The sequence below is a fragment of the Ictalurus punctatus genome, chromosome 6, assembly GCF_001660625.3.
Source record: "Ictalurus punctatus breed USDA103 chromosome 6, Coco_2.0, whole genome shotgun sequence".
In the NCBI taxonomy this organism is placed as follows: Eukaryota; Metazoa; Chordata; class Actinopteri; order Siluriformes; family Ictaluridae; genus Ictalurus; species Ictalurus punctatus.
Window position 1 is genome coordinate 27,224,401 of NC_030421.2, and position 13,882 is coordinate 27,238,282.

Here is a 13,882-nt window from a genome sequence, read left to right on the forward strand (position 1 = left end):
TTAGGATGGTGTCAGTACTTCTGATCCAATGTTGTGCCCCTCAGCAGATGTGTATGGACTCATTAAATACTCCTATCACAGGCATGAGCCCGCTTCACACCACAACTGCACAAGGAGAAAAAGTGCAAGCGTACATTTTAAAGCAGCATTTGGCCACCAGAGGATGTGTTCCAATTCCCGAAATGTAAACTGAATAATACAACACTGTACCTACGTTTCTACACCGACAACAAACGGAGTCAACATTCTGCACCTCTCGCCAACTCTTCCCCTCGTCTCTGGGCTCGAGTGTTCCCAGGTCATTTCAACCAGCTTTTTATAAAAATAGATGGCGCAAAAGTGAACATGAGAATGGAGGGAATTAAAGAAGGACTTTTTTGAGCAACAGTGCTACAATTAGCTCCCTGTGGTTATCTGCCCTGTGATTTGGGCTGGGATTGGCAAGCATAGGGCGTAGGGCGTTTGCTATCTGAGACATACGCACACACACCCTGCTGACACAGCCTAGACCGGGAAGAAATGGGTGTGAGCATGTGTGTGCGAAACAGCGTCACAGATCTAAAATCTGCAGGAGTGCTAATCTTGGATCAAACTTTGCCTAATTTGTCAGACAGACATTGCAGTAGTTATACAGAAGTTGGCGTTGTCTGGAAGATTGAGAGTAGAGATGTGCTGGTGGCTAAAATGAGCTTTGGCAGGGGAGGAAACTAATCAAAATAAACCCAATAACTATTGTATATGTAGAACCAGTCAAATAGCACTTTTCTGCCAGTGCAGCACAGCTGTACAGTTACTAATCGTAATCCATACCCTGGTTAAGTGATTGCTCCCATTTTCCATCGCACTGCAGTTTTCTGAAGGCTACTGAAGGTTTCACACAGGTGTTAATAGTAAACACTAACGATAGTAGCAACAACAGAGAAGTCGCAAGGTCCGATTTTACATTTTGAGAAACGAGTTTGAGAACAGGCTAAAAGCTGCCAAAAGAACATTTGAAAAGAGAAAGTAAATTACACTACTGTTTTTTTTTACTGTCGGGTAGAATAGGTACTTCCAGCTAGCTTGGTTATGTCACAAAACCATATACTAGCAGTCATCCATCCATCCATTTTCTATATCGCTTATCCGACACAGGGTCTCACAGCCTATCCCAGGGAACTCGGGGCACAAGGCCAGGAGTGCCAACCCATCGTAGGGAACAATCGCACACACATTCATACACTACAGGCCATGTGGAAATGGCAATCAGCCTGCAACACATGACTTTGACTTGGGGAGGAAACAACCAAAGCACAGGGAGTCTAAACGTTACATTACTTCAAATTTAAAATGCAGGGTTTTTTATTTGTTCACTTCCTTTTTCCCCAAAATGGCAGCTGTCTTATACAAGTAACAAAATGATGACTCTGCTTAACAGATTAATGGTCTGGATTATTTGTAGATTCACTTATATGTCTCTGTTCGGTACATATGTTACCCTGGCATGAAATGTATCCGTATTCAGCCTGGGTATTTAGGCTGTGTCGATCAGCTCCCTTGCTCCCTAGGTTGTGAATCAGTATGTGATGTATACAAGTTGCGGCACCGGTAAGGAATCTGGCTCACTACACATTGGGGCACTGATAACTCAATTTCCAGTGACATGACGACGTACTTGCATTGCAAAACATCAACCAAAAATTAAAAACGTAAAAACTATTTCAGTTTTATGTGTCATATAAATTTGTTAGCTTAATCACACACGTTTCTGTCACGGTACTTCAAGCAGGATCGTAGGCTAGCTAGTGGATTTTAAAAAAAAAATTGGAATTAAACACTTAAAAGTCATTAGACAAACTGTATATAGAACGTCAAATAAAGTTAAAAGTCAAGAGCTACAACAACGATAAAAAGCTACATATATTTGTAGCCGGAAGTTGGCTGAGAGTTCGTCCCTCATATTTTTTGAGCGGAGGGGCTTCAGAAAACATGAAGTCATTTCCAGTAAGGGAATATAGTGAGCATAGACGTTCCCTGTTTTTTGCGGTGCATTGTGGGATTTTTTTAAAACGTTCCAGTGCACTGGAAGGATTTTGCGATTGAGACAGCTCTTAAAATGGCCGACTTCCTGATCGGTGCCCTGACTACTGAACTAGGCAGCTAGTTGAGACACAGCCTTAGTTATGGTATGGGTCACTGTTCAGTGGAAATAACAGCAAAATATGGGCTTCAATGGAAGACTATTAGGAGTCTTGCATTTCTGTTTTTCTAAGTTTAGGCACCAGTGTTCATTTTAATGCTTAAAGTTTATAGTGAACATACATGCTCTGAACTTTGATCCCGTCTCTGCTTCGCACTGCTCTGTTGGCACTCCTGCACTACAGCAGCCACACACAGCTGTACCACTGCTTCCTATCACATTACATGCACATACAGTTCAATCTGAGGGAGTAAAGCATGGCCTCCAAGCACAGGGGACACTGATCTGTGTGTGGAGGAGGACAGTCTAATGTGAACAGGATGTATTGGATTCCTCATTCGCCCTCTTGGGCTGCTGTATTGCATAAGACATCCCTCCTGATGGGAGCACCAGAGGAAACGCCAAAGCTCCATGACACATACTCTATAACAGGGTACGAGCAAAAATGCAGGACATAGTCGCTCTTTAAGGACTTTTTCTCGGATGGGAAACATCTGTTAAATTACATAACATGCAACTAAAAGTAGTCATTCAAAGTTAATGAAACACAGGACAAAACACAAAATAACACTGTTAATATTACTAGTAATGTTTCCATCCCAAAGTTTCAGATATTTTTCTGATTATTTGAGGTGATTTGGAGTATCTGATCAGACCAGGATCATCTGAGGTGATCAGAATTAAATTAAGTGATTGGGATTATTTGAGGTACACAGGATAACTTGATCTCAATTGAGATTATTTGAGGTGATCAGGACTATATGAGGTGATCAGAATTGTTGGACCTGAACAGGATTATTTTATCTCATTGGATTATTTGAGATCATTGAGATTAGATAGGTAGAGAGTCATTGGGATTGATTGAGGTACTAACCACACAATGATTCCATATAAATATACACAGCACAAGACATGTTCATGCTTAATAAACTTCTTAATAAATTACTGCACTATCACAGTATATATATATATATATATATATATATATATATATATATATATATATATATACACATCCATCCATCCATCTTCTATTCTCTGTGTATTTATATTCTAATTTTTAACTGCATTTTTCACAGTCTCATTGTTTGAAGTCTGAAATATTTGTAGCAGTTTTTTTTTTTTTTCATGCAACACTATGTAGATGAGTTTTAGTTTTGGATGGAGTATGTTGTTCATTATCCGGTAACCTGTAATGTATTTCAAAAATACATTTTACATACATTAGTTGGTATTTAAAATACTGCGCTTTTTAATTTAAAATACATAGGTTGTCTTCCATTTGATTTTTACAAAAAACAAAACAAAACAAAACAAAAAAACAGTTGTACTTAATAGAAATATTACGCACAAGATTCAGTTAAAATTTTAAAATCGTTGTAGCTAACATCCATCCATATGGAATGTGCTTTTCTTCATGTCTTCAGCAGTGTGTAAATAGCTGCCATTCCTATCCTGTGAGCTCAAATCTCAGACAGTGGTTCCCACAGTCAGCTCCATGCTGTCTGTAAATGGAGAACAGCTCTACTATGACTGCCTCTATGACCTCTGTGACCTTAGTGTCAGAGGTCAGTGTATTTAGGGAAGAGGATTCAGTCCCAGTGACACTACTGCACCATGTGTACTAATGGTGAAGTTGCTTGCACAGAATAACACTCCTGATCCAAAATGAAACGGCAGACCCGTCAGCATAAATTGAAGTGTGAAACAAGCAATATTCCCAAAAACCTGCATATCTGCATGGAGGCAGTGGTGGCTTGGCGGTTAAAGCTCTGGGTTACTGATCAGGAGTTCAAGCCCCAGCACTGCCAAGCTGCCACTGTTGGGCCCTTGAGCAAGGCCCTTAACCCTCTCTGCTCCAGGGGTGCTGTATCATGGCTGACTCTGATTTCTGACCCCAACTTCCTGGCATGCTGGCGCATGTGAAGAAAAGAATTTCAATAAGCTGTAATGTATATGTGACCAATAAAGACTCATTATACAGTATCTCACAAAAGTGAGTACACCCCTCACATTTTTGTAAATATTTGATTATATCTTTTGATGTGACAACACTGAAGAAATGACACTTTGCTACAATGTAAAGTAGTGAGTGTACAGCTTGTGTAACAGTGTAAATTTGCTGTCCCCTCAAAATAACTCAACATACAGCCATTAATGTCTAAACTGCTGGCAACAAAAGTGAGTACACCCCTAAGTGTAAATGTCCAAATTGGGCCAATTAGCCATTTTCCCTCCCCGGTGTCATGTGACTTGTTAGTGTTACAAGGCCTCAGGTGTGAATGGGGAGCAGGTGTGTTCAATTTGGTGTCATCGCTCTCGCACTCCCTCATACTGGTCACTGGAAGTTCAACATGGCACCTCATGGCAAAGAACTCTCTGAGGATCTGAAAAAATGAATTGTTGCTCTACATAAAGATGGCCTAGGCTATAAGAAGATTGCCAAGACCCTGACACTGAACTGCAGCACGGTGGCTAAGACCATACAGCAGTTTAACAGGACAGGTTCCACTCAGAACAGGCCTCGCCATGGTCGACCAAAGAAGTTGAGTGCATGTGCTCAGCATCATATCCAGAGGTTGTCTTTGGGAAATAGACGTAGGAGTGCTGCCAGCATTGCTGCAGAGGTTGAAGGGGTGGGGGGTCAGCCTGTCAGTGCTCAGACCATACGCCGCACACTGCATCAAATTGGTCTGCATGGCTGTTGTCCCAGAAGGAAGCCTCTTCTAAAGATGATGCACAAGAAAGAAAGCCTGCAAACAGTTTGCTGAAGACAAGCAGACTAAGGACATGGATTACTGGAACCATGTCCTGTGGTCTGATGAGACCAAGATAAACTTATTTGGTTCAGATGGTGTCAAGCGTGTGTGGCGGCAACCAGGTGAAGAGTACAAAGACAAGCGTGTCTTGCCTACAGTCAAGCATGGTGGTGGGAGTGTCATGGTCTGGGGCTACATGAGTGCTGCCGGCACTGGCATCCACCAGCTCTAACATCTCTCTAACATCCACCATATGTGATCATTGAGGAGTGGAAGAGGACTCCAATGGCAACCTGTGAAGCTCTGGTGAACTCCATGCCCAAGAGGGTTAAGGCAGTGCTGGAAAATAATGGTTGCCACAAAAAAATTGACACTTTGGGCCCAATTTGGACATTTTCACTTAGGAGTGTACTCACTTTTGTTGCCAGCGGTTTAGACATTAATGGCTGTGTGTTGAGTTATTTTGAGGGGACGGCAAATTTACACTGTTACACAAGCTGTACACTCACTACTTTACATTGTAGCAAAGTGTCATTTCTTCAGTGTTGTCACATCAAAAATGTGAGGGGTGTACTCACTTTTGTGAGATACTGTATCTCTAAACCGTTTACAAGCATGTTATGAAGCTACATAACATGCAAATAAAAGTAGTCATTTATAGTTAATGAAACACAGGATTAAACACTATTGCAAAATACTTCTCTCAATATCACTAGCAATGTTTCCTTCCAAATGTTTCAGATATTTCTTTATTATTATGTGAGGTGAGTACTTTAGGTAATCTAGATTATTTGATCAGACCAGGATTATTTGAGGTGATCACAATTAAATTAGGCTAAAACCTCCATGTCTACTCACAGTCAGTTTATAACTCTCAATTAGTAATGAAAACAGATCAGAGAAAGACCAGCTCCACATTCTCTCCTGCATGTTGTTAAAAATGGAAATGCGGTAGCTCTGAAGTGGGGGTTATGACCTGGGGACATTTCTCAGGCAGCGCATGCGACAGCCTGTTTCTCATACAAAAGTGTGGATGTGTAAGGAGAAAGCAGCTGGGATGTGAGCTCTGATCAGTAACACATATGTAGAATAGAGCTCAGAAAGCACTTGAGTTGAACCTGTCCAGGTTTCTGCTGAAAGTCTGCACGTGTGCAGCGCTAGAGGACGGATTTTAACCTCAAAAAACAGAACAGCTCAGCCAAATGCATGGCCTCAATTGACTTTCCAGCCATGCTACACAAGGCCATTTTTCCCCCTATTTCCCTTTAACCTATTTTCCACATGACCGTATGTTTACATTTGATGCCTCATTCCGGGGTTTCTACATTCCGACACTTGACCCATGAGCTCTAGGAATAACCACAGCACAACAGTTCAGCCATCGATGACAGCCTATTCCTTATTCAAAAGTGTGTATATATAAGAAAGCAGCTGTCAGTAAGACAGTAATGTGAAGCGCAGAGCTCTTGGGTTGAACCTGGACTCGTATATTCATCTCAGAATCCTTAGTCACTGACAAATAAGTGACAGAAATGACTCAACTGAGATTCTGAGAGCAGGTCTCTTCCCCTCTGGGCCTGAAATCCACTCCATAACTGCAAAGTTTTCTCTTACCACTGTACACGAATACTTATAATACACCAACCAGCACTGCTTAGTACACAATGATATCTCTCTCAAGAAGCAGGATTCATCTAAAGAATCTAGAACCATGACCTATAGAAACTTCCTAAAAAAAACAGGCATGTTTGTACGCCTCTGTATTGTTTATTAGAGTCGGGGTGGACATTATGACAAATATATACTGCAAATCATTTCACTATACTTGATGGCTTTTCTGTGACACAGAATACATATCACAATATATAGGTTTGATAAACAGCCAGCGAAACGGTAGTGTTAAAAATAAATAAATAAATAAATAAATAAACATGTTCAATGCTTTTATTTAAGGTCTACAAAAATAAATGCAAACAGGAAATGGTGTTGTGTAAAATCGCTACAAAATTTTATATTTTACAATTCCGAAGATAGCTCATAAAAGACTATTGTGTCAACAAAATCAACATCTTTACATATTGCCATATTACCCATCACTAGATGCGACACACTCTTACTCTACTCCATTCATCTGTGTACTGACACACTTAAACCTTTCTGAAATGCATGCATATACACAGACAACATGATTGAGGCATTTTCCATCAGGCATGTGTGCAAGCAGTGACACACGGCTGCATGACTGTGTACTAATCCAAAAATAAAAGGAGGAAAAAAACAGATTGTCGTTCTGTTGCAACAGATCTCAGAAAGAGGATCTCAAGACATCTCTCAACTAGCCTATGGAAAAAAAAACAACTGAAATTATGACTACGCTGGTTGTGGAGACGGTTACCATGGTCAGACGCTTTCTGTTTGTTGTAGTGATTGATGTAACATCATATTGCACCAGTGCTATATTCCAACACAGCTACACTAAACTCTGGAACATCGACAGCCACTTCAGCACAACCAGGACAAATCAAGCTGATCATGGGCTGATTTTCATGGACCGTCTGTAAGGATTACGTGATTTGTGAGTGTTAAAGTAAAGTATGAAGTTTGTCATCCAGGAATAACAACGATCATTCAAATTTGGTCAAAAAGAGAGCAGTGTTGAAGACCACTCTCGCCAATCCAATAGCACTGCGGCCATGTTGTTGGATGACCCTAAGTATTTGATTCCATATTTGACTTTAATGGGCTGTATTTGTGTTTAACCACAATAAACTGCTCACATCAGGCCGAGACCTAAACTGTGGTACCGAGAAAGATTGGGAAGTGTGACAGACAGGGAGAGAGAGAGAGAGAGAGAGAGAGAGAGACAGAGGTTCAAATTAGACCCAGATCTTTTTTCCCCTCATTCTTTTTCCCTTGCCATAATTTCAAATAGAAAAACAAATGCAGTGATGCTCACAGAGGAATAGCTGGCCTCAGCCGCTGTAGGAAAAAATGAAAATGAATCAGCAAGAGGCTCTCACTCCAGTATTCCAGATGTGAAGCTAAAGAAACACACACATGAAGACTTTACAGCGGAGCGACAAAAACAGTAGAAGAGACGCATTAGTGTTGGAAATCTGTGTATTAAAATGAGTTCAAATCATTAGGTTGACTTTTCTTCCCATCTTTGTGTGTGTCAATAATCCATCTTCGTGCAAACTGATGATGACCTGCAGTGGTTAAAGTGCTGGAAATAACCATTTCCACACTTATATCTGAAGATCAGCGGCCTTTATTACTTAAGTCTAGTAAAAACATCAAAGCCTGGTGTGTGTTATACAGTACTGACCACAAATATTTATAAACAAAGACAAAAAGTCTGAGACACCAGAACACAAACGAATGAAAAATTTAAAACATCTTTTTTAATCGTTCAACCACAACATGTTGGTTGAAATGCTATTGTGTGTTTTGACACTACTCGAACATTTATTACCTGTAATAAATAACCCCCCATAAAATGAGGTGTAAAATAACATCATATGCCAAACTGAGCACGTGAGAAAAATGAGCAAAACAAATATAGTTTGACTACCGACATGACACGCGAGAAAGCCTCAAAATCAGTCATGTAGGCTCACAAATCTGAAACTTCTTGGTTTGTATGCTCCAAGAATATTATGATGAACTCCACCGTGTCCTTGTAGTAGTTTTAAGGACAGGCAGGGAGAATAGACTCAACACAAATCATGTGAAGTCACCACCAACATGCTGAGTTCCTGAGTCTTGCCAAAGACAGTGGAGAGCGTTTGAGGTGCTGGGCGCTGGAGCTCGGCCAATGCCACTGTAACTGGCACTCATCTCACATGGACATATGGGAATAATCACAAACGCTGTTCTCACTGCTACCACCCACAAGTATCATACACAACTCTTTAGTCTTTATTAAATATCCATTTATCACAACTGAAGAATAAACAGTAAGATAAAATGCTATGAGTTTCCACTTTGAAAAACAAAGCAGTTCAAAATGCATAAGGAGAGGCCAAATAATAAAAACAGTCGGTCACGTGTACACGCAGACATCTGATCTTACTAAACTGCAAATGTTCAAGCCATCTGAAGAAGGAAAATATCACATCAGGCAGGGTTGTGCAATGGCCAAAAAAACAGCTCAGCCAAGCAGATACCTCAACTGACTTTTCTTCCATGCTATACAGTAGATGACCATTTTCTCTTTCCTTCAATCCATTTTCCATATGAATATATGTCTACATTTGAAGCCTTGTTCCATGGGAATTTCTAACACATGACCCATCAGCATCAGGATAAGCCACAGCAATGAGTCAGTTTATGCAAATGCTTCATTACTATCGACTTCATTGCCGTACACATGCGTTTGGGGTGAGTGGGGAACAACGGGACATATACATCTAGCTTAATCTGTGCTTCAAAATAAAGCTCTTCTGTACTCATCAATCTGTCTAACATGTATATTAATTTATATCCAGTATCAAGTACAAATACTGCTTTTTTGGTTTTGTGACAGTTAAAAGTTTTGTGACATAAAACAGTAAATAGCACGTATACCATATTGGATGATATGAGTGAATCTGCTACAATATGATTGGATTTAGTAGCATTCGATCGATATTTGACCAACTTTGTTGAATCTGGGGTAGGCCTACTGTAAATTTGCGAATGATGATAATAGAGAGAAGGATTATTTTAAGCATAAGAGAAATCACCCTGCGAGCCTTTTACAGTTCTACAGTCATAAGTTTACGTATCCCATGCAGAATCTGCAAAATGTTAATCGTTTTTTTTAATAAGACGGATCATAAAAATGACATTTAGTTTTCTACGTAGTCCTGCCCTGTATCAGCTATTTCACATAACAGATGTTGACATATAGTCCACAAGACACAATAATAACTGAATTTACACAAGTAAACCAGTTCAAAAGTTTACATACACTTGATTCTTAATACTGTGTGTTGTTACCTCGATGGTTAATGACTGTTTTTATGTTTTGTTGATATTTGTTCATGAGCCCCTCGTTTGTCCTGAGCAGTTAAACTGCCCAATGTTCTTCAGAAAAATCCTCCAGGTCCTGCACATTCTTTTGCATCTTCTGCATATTTGACCCCTTTCCAACAGTGGCTATAGGATGCTGGGATGGCTATCTTTTCACACTGAGGACATCTGAGGGATTTGTACACAACTACTACAAAAGGTGCAAACATTCATCGATGCTCAAGAAGGCAACACGGTACATTAACAGCCAGGGGGATGTAAACTTTTGAACAGTTGGATCGGTGTAAATAAACGCATGTAAACTTATGAAACTTAAGCGTAAATGATTTACACATCAGCTTAAAAATATGAATTATTTTTTTACACACCAGTTGTCTGTCCTTTTTTGATAATAATTGATTTATAATTAATATGATCGATAATAATGAATTTATGAGTGTTGCCTTGATTTATTTCAATCATTACCTCTTAAATCAAATCAATGCATTGATCCAAATCACCATTACACCATTAAACAATCTGTAGCTCTGGCATAGATGCTCCAATTTGATATTTGAGAGTTATAGATATAAAGAAAACTGGATATTTGTTCCCAAATTACACTGACACTTTAAAAGTCATAAAAACAACAACAATAATAATCAATTCAATAATTTCCATTTTTATCTTCAGGAACCACTTGATCTTGGTCGTTTACATTTACATTCATAGCATTCAGCACACGTGCTTATTCAGAGTGACTTACAGAGTTGCTTCATCAAAAACATAACCTCATGCTGGTAAAAACAAGTCAGCGTCTAAGAATACTATCAAGCTAAAACCTGTTAGAGAGGAGTTAGTGAAGATAAAAACACATGGTTTCTTTTTAATTAGTGCTCATTTTAATGCTTGGTGAAGAGGTAGTTGAAGACAGACAGTGACTCAGTTCAGAGCAAAGCTATCCCAGGAACACTGCAAACATGGCAGGATTGTCGATGACGGGAAAGTCTATGGCAGAGCATCACTAATTCACACCTTGGGGCAATTTAGAACAGTCAATCCGTCTACCTACAGGTTTTTGGCTGATGAGAAGCTCACACAGACAGGCGTCTGTGGCTCAGGTGGTAGAGCGGGTTGTCCACTAATCGTAGGGTTGGTGGTTCAAGTCCTGGCCCACATGACTCCACATACCGAAGCGTCCTTGGGCAAGACACTGAACCCCAAGTTGATCCTGATGGCAAGTTAGTGCCTTGCATGGCAGCTCAGCTATCATTGGTGTGTGAATGGGTGAATGAGACACAGTGTAAAGTGCTTTGGATAAAAGCGCTATATAAGTGCAGAGCATTTACTTAAAGGGGAATAGGTAAATGTCCACACAGACAGTGTTGCTGCTGTTCTATTCTGTTTTTGCTTACAAACATGTTTTATGCAAAACAGTTAATATTGACCTTTACTACATAAATACACAACCAAATAAAATTTACGACAATTCTAAAATGTTTTCATTAAGTCCTGATTAAGTATGTGTCCCTCAGTCAAACCATGACATGGCTGGTGGCTATTTTTAGTTAAACAGGCAAACGTTAAGAGTCAATAAAGTGGTAAACAATTTTTGAGGCTTTCTAAAATGTTCCAATAATACAATGCTCCAGTGGTATGGTGATGTGAGGGGGTGATGTAATTGCAGTTCGTTAAACTAAGCCACTGGTTGCTCACATGTTGTCCAAACCCAGAATAAAACAGCACCTCCTCTGTATGAAATCACAGGGCACTGGGTACAAAATGTCCAAGCAGCGCCAGCATGACCTACACCCATCAAATAACTGGCATGGGACTGTTCTTTAAGACACCACAGGGAGGTTCTCAAAAAACACCCACAAATAAGCATAAGATACTAAACAAAATAAGATCCCTGTCTATTACTGAAAATATATTGGTATTATAAACAAAAAAAATTTAAATCTAAATCTATCATGGAGATCTCACTACTGCACTGTTAAGAAATTCCGTATTTATTTGACAATTCCTAAAGACTAAGACTAAAACCCAGGGAACCCAGGAATTTGGAAAATATATAGGATTTGTCCCAATGAATTACAACGTCTGAAGCAGACCATGGCCACTCTAGCTTGTTCGAGAAAGAATAATCAGTGAAGATTATTTAACAAAACACTGCATTCACAAAGACTCCATTTTCCATAGATGGCAGCTTAGCCTTGCTTTCAGCTGATGCCACAGGTTTTTTTCCCCTCAACATATGAGCTGAACAGGACTTAAACCAGCAAATTCTGGACAATGGAAAAAATGCTGAACAAGGTTCGTGCTCAAGTTTCCAGTTCAAATCCTACACAGAAAATGGAAGGACATACACACACACACACACACACACACACTGTATATTCAATATACACATACAGTGCCCTCCACTAATATTGGCACCCTTGGTAAATATAAGCAAAGAGGTTGTGAAAAATTATCTTTATTGTTTAACCTTCTGTGCAAATTCATTCATAACAATGGGTAAGACCAGGGAATATAGCTGTGATGTGCGGCAAAAGGTTGCTGAGCTTCACAAAATGGGAAGTGGCTATAAGAAAATAGCACAAACACTGGAAATGCCGATTTCCACCATCAGGGCAATAATTAAGAAGTTCCAATCAACTGGAAATGTTATGAATCAACCTGAAATTTGAGGTGTGTCTATAGTGACTCAACGCACTGTGAAGAAGATGGTTCGAGTGGCCAAAAAATCTTCAAGGATCACAGCTGGACCTGGACATTTTGTTAGGATACATGGCATCATGGACTCTCAAATATCAACAGATATTAAATGAAAACCTGACTGCCTCTGCCAGAAAGATTCAAATGGGCTGTGGTTGGATCGTCCAGCAGGACAATGATCCAAAACATACATCAAAATCAACACAAAAATGGTTTACTGAACACAAAATCAAGGTTCCAAAATCATGGCCATCCCAGTCCCCTGACTTGAAACCCATAGAACAGCTGTGGGGTGAACTGAACAGGAGAGTCCACCAGTGTGGACCTCAAAATTTGACAGATCTGGAGAGATTCTGTATGGAGGAATGGTCTCAGATCAAATTTGAGTGTTTGTTGTTTGCTACAGCTAACAAATGGTATTGTTGACACTGATGGCTGCTGAAATGGTTTTGCACAGTAAGGAGTCAATAATACAGGGTCTCTGACCATTTTTGGTGGTCAAGGGAATTAAAACAACAATTTTAAAAGATTTGTTTTCAAGTATTAATGCTTCCACATAAAACTTCTAAAAGAAAGAAAGAATGCCAATTCTCCTTAATGCTTAAGACAGCTTTTTAGAGGAACAACAAAATGCCTAAAAGTTTATAAAGCATTGTCTTGGACAATATTTCAACCGTGTCAGGGTGAAAGAATGTCGCTAGACTTTATTACCTCCAGAAAGCATCCAGAAAAAAAAAAATCAAGAATGGAACACATATGTGACTCAAAACACAGCCCTGTTTAGTCTGACTTTGATAAGAAAGAATAAAACAACATCTAAACTGCAAATCAGAGAGGGTTAATCGGTCATCTAAATGAACTCAAACGTGGCACTTGCTGACATTTGCACCATAGTAGCATGCAAAGTGCTCCCTGTAATGCAGCTGAATTCCTCAGAGCTTTCAAGCTTCCTTGAATAAAGAAAACCATACGCAACCAACAAAAACAAATTTAATAAGCTTCAGATTCTGTGTGTTCCTAAGCTTTAGGACTCTATATCCTCACAAATCTTCATTCCCGGGTCAACACTTGATCAGCCAACTTGATCGCAAACTTAATCAGACATCAATATTATTCTTGTTTCATTTCTACGTCTCTGTGTACTGCTTAGCACAACACATTTGTTTCAATTAGACAGTAAAATAGTTATTATGGTTTAATAATTATAACTGCATTAAGTTTAGCAAAG

The 13,882-nt window shown here is 39.5% G+C and overlaps 1 protein-coding gene across 4 annotated transcripts in view; it reads right to left on the bottom strand.

Moving 5' to 3' along the window:
- The window catches only part of raph1a (Ras association (RalGDS/AF-6) and pleckstrin homology domains 1a), a 76,672-nt gene that overhangs the window by 31,496 nt on the left and 31,294 nt on the right, over positions 1-13,882 (bottom strand). The window lies entirely within an intron of this gene.